We start from the raw sequence: 7394 nt of genomic DNA on the forward strand, positions 1-7394 counted from the left end.
TGGAGAGCCAGAGGCAGCACAGCCCAGGTAGGCACCCTGGCCAGGGCCATGCTGAGCAGGCAGGGGTGTCCATGCAGGTGGCAGCAGCTTGGCCCGACTGTCTGCTGCCAAGCCAGGAGAACCATGGGTCTTTCTGTGTTGTCAGCTTGTGACAATGAAAACAAAAATTTTAATGCCTGCAGGCTACAGGCTGTAGTCCAGAGACCAGGTGGCTGCCATTTGCTTTGAATAGCAAATAAAACTGCTCCCAGGCACCTGAATAAGACAGCCAAGCAGTTTTATATTCCCTGCATTAACCAGGCTAGAACCTGCAGTCCTGGAACCGGGTGCTCAGTTGTTTCTTTTAAAGGGAAATGAAACTGCTCTTGGCAGCCCAAATAAAGCAATTATTAATAAACAAATAACGCAGTTATTAATAAATTCAGTTATTAATAAACACAGTTATTTGTTAATAAATACCATGCACCACAGTATCCCAAATAAGGGAGCACATGCAAAGAATTCTTTATTTAGTAACATACTAGTAAAAGACAGCAGAAGATTGGTTCATGCCAGGCTGTGCAGCTACACCTGGCATGCTAAAACATGCAATGCACATAAATACCTGCAAATTTCACGCAAATACCTGCAATAAGAAGTGACATCTAGTGGACATAGGGGCTCACTACACAAAAATTGTACAATGACATGTAATGATTTGGTGGCTCATTACATGTCATTGAGTGAATTAATATGTACACGTGACAGATTAATGGATGAATCACTGCAATTTGCATCATTGGGAACTAAAATACATCAGGATGTGGTTTATTTTTGAACATGACAAACTCATTTAAATTGCAAATATCCCACGCATGTGTACAGTGTAACGCAATTAAACCGTACAATCAGGCACGTTTCATCACATGTAGAAGTGTTCCTAGGTGTGATTAAGAGAATGGATGCCAGTGAGGAACTAGAAAGCAAAAACATGGAAGAAAGCTTTTATGATATGTTTCAAGGAATAGGGAAACTGTCAACTGAGTACAAGATAGAATTAAAAGAAGTAAATACTTCCCCTTGTACTAAGGGAGAAACTGAAAAAGGAATTAAATAGATTAGTTAACATGGAAAAAGTAGAGCAACCAACTACTTGGGTTCATTCACTGGTCATAATAGAAGGGAAAAAAAGACAGACCCTTGAGATAATGTCTGGATCCTAAGCAAATGAACAGGTACACCAAAAGGGAGCATTTCCCCATTCCTACCAGGGAAGCTAAATATTTCTCCACTTTGGATGCCACTTCTAGGTTTTGGCACTTTCCCCTAGAAATGAATAGCACTACATTATGTATCTGCAATATACCCTTCAGAAGGCATTGCTTTTATAGGCTTCCTTTTGGATTGTGTTCTGCCTCTGAATATTTCACAGAAAGCTGCAACACATTTTGAAGGTCTTGATGGAACTGTGGTTTATATTGATGATGTATTCATTTGGAGAAATACTATGGAAGAACATGACTTGAGGCTAAGAAAGGCGCTAGAAAGAGCTTGCAGAGCAGATTTAAAACTGAACAAACAAAAATGCAAATCCAGGGTCAACGAAATAACATATCTGGGAGAAAAGCTCTCTGAGAAAGGGGTGCAAATCTATCCTGCAAGGGTTAAAGCCATTACAAATATGCCACACCCTATGGGTAAGGAAGGAGTGCAAAGATTAGTGGGAATGATCAATTATGTAGATAAATATCTACCTAACTTAGCAGAGCAGACCAAACACCTTAGATCAATCCTACAAAAGAATGCTCAGTGGATATGGGAATATGAACATGAAGTTGGATTTAAAAACTTGAAGGAAAAAATAATGAAAGCTCCAGTACTAAAATACTATGACTCTAAAAAAAACATTAAATTGTCAACAGATGCTTCTAAAGAAGGCATTGGAGCAGCTTTGCTTCAAAACTTTGAAGTGCTTTGGGGTCGGACTCGATGATCTATTGAGGTCCCTTCCAACCCTAACATCTATGAATCTATGAAAAACCATGGGGATAGCTGGAGACCAGTAGCATACGCGTCTAGGATACTCTCTAAGTCAGACTGTCTATTTGCACAAATTGAGAAAGAAAAGCTCAGCTCTGGTATATGGCTGTAAGAAATTTCATATATGCATCTATGGGAAGCCTGTGATAGCTGAAAATGATCATAAACCTTTGGTAACTATAGCAAAGAAAGGGTTACCAAACATGCCACCCAGATTACAGAGACTTTTCTTTCAACTGTAAATGTACGATCTAGACATACAGTGGATGCCAGGAAAACATCTACTTGTTGCAGATATATTGTCCAGAGCACATGACACAACAGAAAATGACGGAATTCCAGACTCAGACATAGGACATGTTAATCTAAAACAGTGACTCCTGTCACAGATAAAATGTGGGCACTAATTGTGGAAGCTACCGCTCAGGACACTACATTGCAAAAAGTGATAACAGCTATTTGTTCTGATTGGCCTGGAAAACATATACCTAACTGCTACTCTCAGTTCAAGGAAGAGCTGTGAGTATTGGATAGCATTTTGTTCAAAGGCTCATGACTTGTTGTTCCAGCAGTGCTAAAGAAAGACATGTTAAACAGAAAACATGAGGGGCATCTAGGCATTGAAAAATGCAAAAGGAGAGGAAGGTCTATATTGGTCCAACATAAATAATGACCAGGGATCTGGGTTTTCCGTTTCCCACAGAAAAACGGAAAAAAACACGCAGATTTTTCATTTTAATGGAGAAACACATGGATTTTATGCTTTTGCAAAGAGCTCTGTGCAGGCTGGCAAGAGTTACAGCCTGCAAGGGGCTGGGGGGAGCAGGAGGATGGCGGTCAGGCAGTGGGTGCCATGTACATGTGTGGACTTACATATGAACATGGCCACCAGGCAATCTGGAGAGTGGCTCCCCCAGGTAAATCAGGCAGGGCAGGGAATTGGGGCCCCCATAGTGAGGGAGGGTGGAAGGGAGTTGAGTAGGGCTGGAGCTGGGGCTGCTGCCCAGCTGGGACAGTGCATGGCATTTGGAGCCTGGGGCTGGAATGCATGGCCTCAAGTCCCCAGTGGGGAACAGGAAGGGACCACAAGCAGCTCATCCAGGGGGTGGGGGAGGGGATTTGGCTCCCCGCCACTGCACACATTCCCAGGGAAGTAGGGGGGGCACGTGCCCCCAGATCTGTCCATGGGGCAGGGGTGGGGGTACACTGTCCACTGTAGATTTGGGCTCCCTGCCCTGCTGCCTTCCCCATAGGGCCTCTGCAGACCAGCAGGCAGAACCCAGCATGGCAGGGCAGAGCCGCTGGGCGGGGAAACACCTTGATGCTGCAAGACCCACACTATCATGGTGAGGCATTGAGTTGTGCCCCTCACTGCTGCCAGGAGAGTAGGGGACACCTTGCCAGGGTGGCACGGGGCTCCCAGTGGTAGCACTGAGCTTCCCCGCCTAGCCCCGCTCTACCCTCCTGAGCCAGGTCCTGCCCACTGGGCCACAGTGGCACTGAGGACAAGGCAGCAGGGCAGGGAGCCCTGAGCCCACAGCAGGCAGCCCGCCCCTGCCCCCTCTGATGGGCTCCACCCCAGCCATGCCACCAGTTGTCAAGGGGGAGCCAGGCTCCATGCTCTGCTCTGCCACAGCAGCTGCTGCCTCCCACAGACAAGAGCTGAGGCTCAAGCAGTGCTGCAGGAGGGTGGGGGCTGCAGACCCAGGGCCCTGGTCCCATAGCCCTGGTGGCTGGGGAGGGTGGGAGGAACTGTAGGTGGGGAGTGAGGGGCACTGGGAAGTTGTGGGAGGAAGTGAGGGGCCTGGACCTGCATCCTGGTGAGCAAAGGGGGCAGGGGGAGCTCTGATTTTCCATGATAAAAAACTCAAAATGAAATACCAATATTTTTAGGTACTTAGAATTAATTTTATTATAGTGACTGAGGTACTGGTAGGCTTCCAAATTGCTTAAAAATTGTAAATATGCCAATAAAACATTTTAAATCAGAGAATTTGCAATTTTTTTATCAGAGAATTTGAGATTTTTAAACAGAGAAAACCAGGATCCCTGAGACATAGAATCAAAGAATCATAGAAAAGTAGGGTTGGAAGGGATCTCAGAAGGTCATCTAGCCCAACCCCCTGCTCAAAGCAGGACCATCCCCAACTAGATCATCCCAGCCAAGCCTTTGTCTAGCTGGGTCTTGAAGAGGATGGAGATGAAGGTTGGAGATTCCACCACCTCTCTAGGTAACCTGTTCCAGTGTTTTACAACCCTCCTAGTGAGAAAATTCTTCCTAACATCTAACCTAAACTTCCCTTGCTGCAACTTGAGACCACTGTTCCTTGTTCTGTCATCTGCCACCACTGAGAACAGTCTAGCTCCATCCTCTTTTCAATCTCCCTTCAGTTAGCTGAAGGCTGCTATGAAATCCCCCCCTCAGTCTTTTCTTCTCTAGACTAAATAAGCCCAGTTCCCTCAGCCTGTCCTCATAAGTCATGTAGACGATGCTGTAAAGGCTTGTACAATGGGCCTGAAGTACAGATCAGCACAAAGAGCCCATGATGGTCATGGAGGAGCCCGTAGCTCCGTGGTAGCAAGTAGGCATTGACTTATTCATGCATGCAGGAAAAAAATTATGTATTAGTGCTAGATTATTGTCACTATCCTGAAATTGCATTGCTCAAAAGCACAACAGCAAACCATGTCATAACATGCATCAAATCTATTTTTGCTAAACATGGGATTCCACAAATTGTGAGAGCAGACAATGGACCTTAATTCAACTGGTTTGATTTTAAAGAATTTGCAAACAAATATGGATTCTGTCACAACACTTCATGTCCTAAATACCCACAATCCAATGGTCTGGTGAAAAATGGAGTACAAATAGTGAAGAAATTGTTGAAAAAAGCTACAGGTTCACACAACAATGTTTACATATCACTCATAAATTACAGGGCAACACCCATGAAACATGGATTGTCCCCAGCAGAAATGCCATTTAACAGGAAACTCAAAACCCAGCACCAAATCTTGTGGATGATGCTCATCAGAATGCATAGCAAGACATGAAAACATTTTAAAAAATCAACAAACTCAAACAAAAAAATGGTACTATAACAGGGGTTTCAGGGAGTTACCACAACTGCACAACAAAGAGATGGTGCTTATTTCAGATGGACAAATGTGGAAACAAAAAAGCACTAGTTTCCCATCAAGGAGCTCCCATATCCTATATAAAGTAGTCACACTGGAAGGACAGGTATTAAGAAGGAACAGACAACACTTGCAGCTTGTAAAGGGGAGAAAAGAAGCAGCATCATGGGATAAACCAAAAGAAACAGAGCTAACAACAAAGCAACAAGAAACAACAGAGGAGACTGAAAATGACACATAAGTGGAGACATCTGAACAAGGAAACCAAATAAGAACTGAACCAATAAGGATTGAAAATGCAGAGAAACCGAGAAGATCACTCAGAGCTAAAAAGCCAACACAAAGATTAATAGTGACCTGGTAAAATGTGATTTAACTATGGTTTGAACTAAACTGCCAATGTTAGTATTACATGTTACATGTAAAGGGGGAAGATGTGTGGATACCTTTTAGAGTGTTATGTTTAAATTGTTACATTGGCCTGGGGATTGCAGGAAGGAAGGGCAGGGAACAGCAGATGAGCAGGCTAAGAAGGCTCTCTGAATAAACAAGCTTTATTTATCATTCTATAAGTTTAACTCCTTGGGCTGTTGAGAATAATGCAATAGGTATTCATTTGAATCAGAGCTAAGTGATTTGCCAAGACCTCACTTAGAATATTCCTTCCCTCAGAATTACTTAACTGTTATGGGTTTGAAAGAAGAACTGATTCAATATTTTTGTGCATTTTCTAATAAACTAATAAGTATCCCTAAAACCAATTACACATTCCACTAAAGATATTTATTACTAATATGTATATACCCTCATACATTTCAAACCTTAACAGTATGAGAGACAGATCAATGTCATTGGTGGACTTCCTCAAAGAATGATAAAACATCATAATGAAAAAAACCTAATTTTTCAGCTTCCTTAGTCTTGAATTAGGACTGCAGTTCATGGGACCAAAAGATACACTCTTTGGTCATTGAAAGGCTGGTAGTGTAATGTGACTGTAATGTGTGTAGCAGCAGGAGGAACCAAGGGGCAGTCTGCTGGGGGGAAAGGGGTGAGGAAATTAAGGTGCTGAGTGTATGTTACCATGGTGTTGATGTTTCTTTACCTTTTACCTGTTCCCTCTCTTTGGCTTATTGGCTTGTGACCCTAACCCCTAGGATTTTCTAAATAAAAGTGGGAACTCCCCCTTGCTTCTTGTGCCAGTTTCTGGGGCTGCAGGGTTGGTGCAGTAGGAATTTTGGAGTGAGAACCAAAGTTACCACTGTTCACTATTGGTAAAGAGGGGGGAAGGAATCAGGATAAGGCCATGTAGTACAACAGAGACACACTTGGACTCAGAAGTCATGCAGGCAAGAATAGATGCATATTATGCATTTAGTATGAGTTATAAATATAATTAAGTATACCCAGTATTTTATGGAGGGGCATGTATTGCAGATATTGTAGTCAGCAGCTCGTGCTGGGGGAGCTCCACCAGAGTGGATGGCACACTCTGGGATAGCCTTGATTTCCTCTTTCCTGATTCAGGCTAGAAAAAGAACATGTGTTCCTAATTCTTGGGGTCATGATGGCCCAACAGGAACAAACCATTTTACACATTTACCTTGTTTTTTAAGTTGCCAATCTAACTTACACAACGACACAGCTTGAAAGCAGAATAGGGGAGTGCAAGCTTCTGCAGGGTTTATGACATGATATGTGATATGATAGGAACTGTCATTGCCCCTGACATGCACAAACTTCTTTCACATCCTCTCAACAGTTCCTCCAAAGAATTGGAAAGCTGACCATTTATCACTTAGCTCCATGACAGGTCTCTTCGTTCTCAGCAGCAAAGTAGTTCCTGATAATGTAAATCCCACATAAGTTAGGGAAAAGATCAAATTTATACACCCTGAAGAAAGCTGAAGATTATAGCTCCAGGTTCCACTCACACAGCCCTTTAACCTTTACGTCAGCAGCACTGATTTGTTTTAAAATAATAATCTATTTTGATTTTTTTTTAGTCTCTGCTAAATCTCCACATTCAATCTACCGTTCTGTTTAAGTCCTTCATTACATGCACACAGGTGACCTTCCCTTCACTCCTTATAGCTTGAAACTGTTTCCTATAGCTTGCTGATGCTATCAAAAAGAGGAACAGGGGAAAAAAGAAAGAAATCCTCACATCTAAGAAATCACCCTCATTCTCTAAGCCAGGGGTTGGCAATTCCCAGCACACATGCCAGAGCATG

The sequence above is a fragment of the Alligator mississippiensis genome, chromosome 1 (assembly GCF_030867095.1).
Source record: "Alligator mississippiensis isolate rAllMis1 chromosome 1, rAllMis1, whole genome shotgun sequence".
Classification (NCBI taxonomy): Eukaryota; Metazoa; Chordata; order Crocodylia; family Alligatoridae; genus Alligator; species Alligator mississippiensis.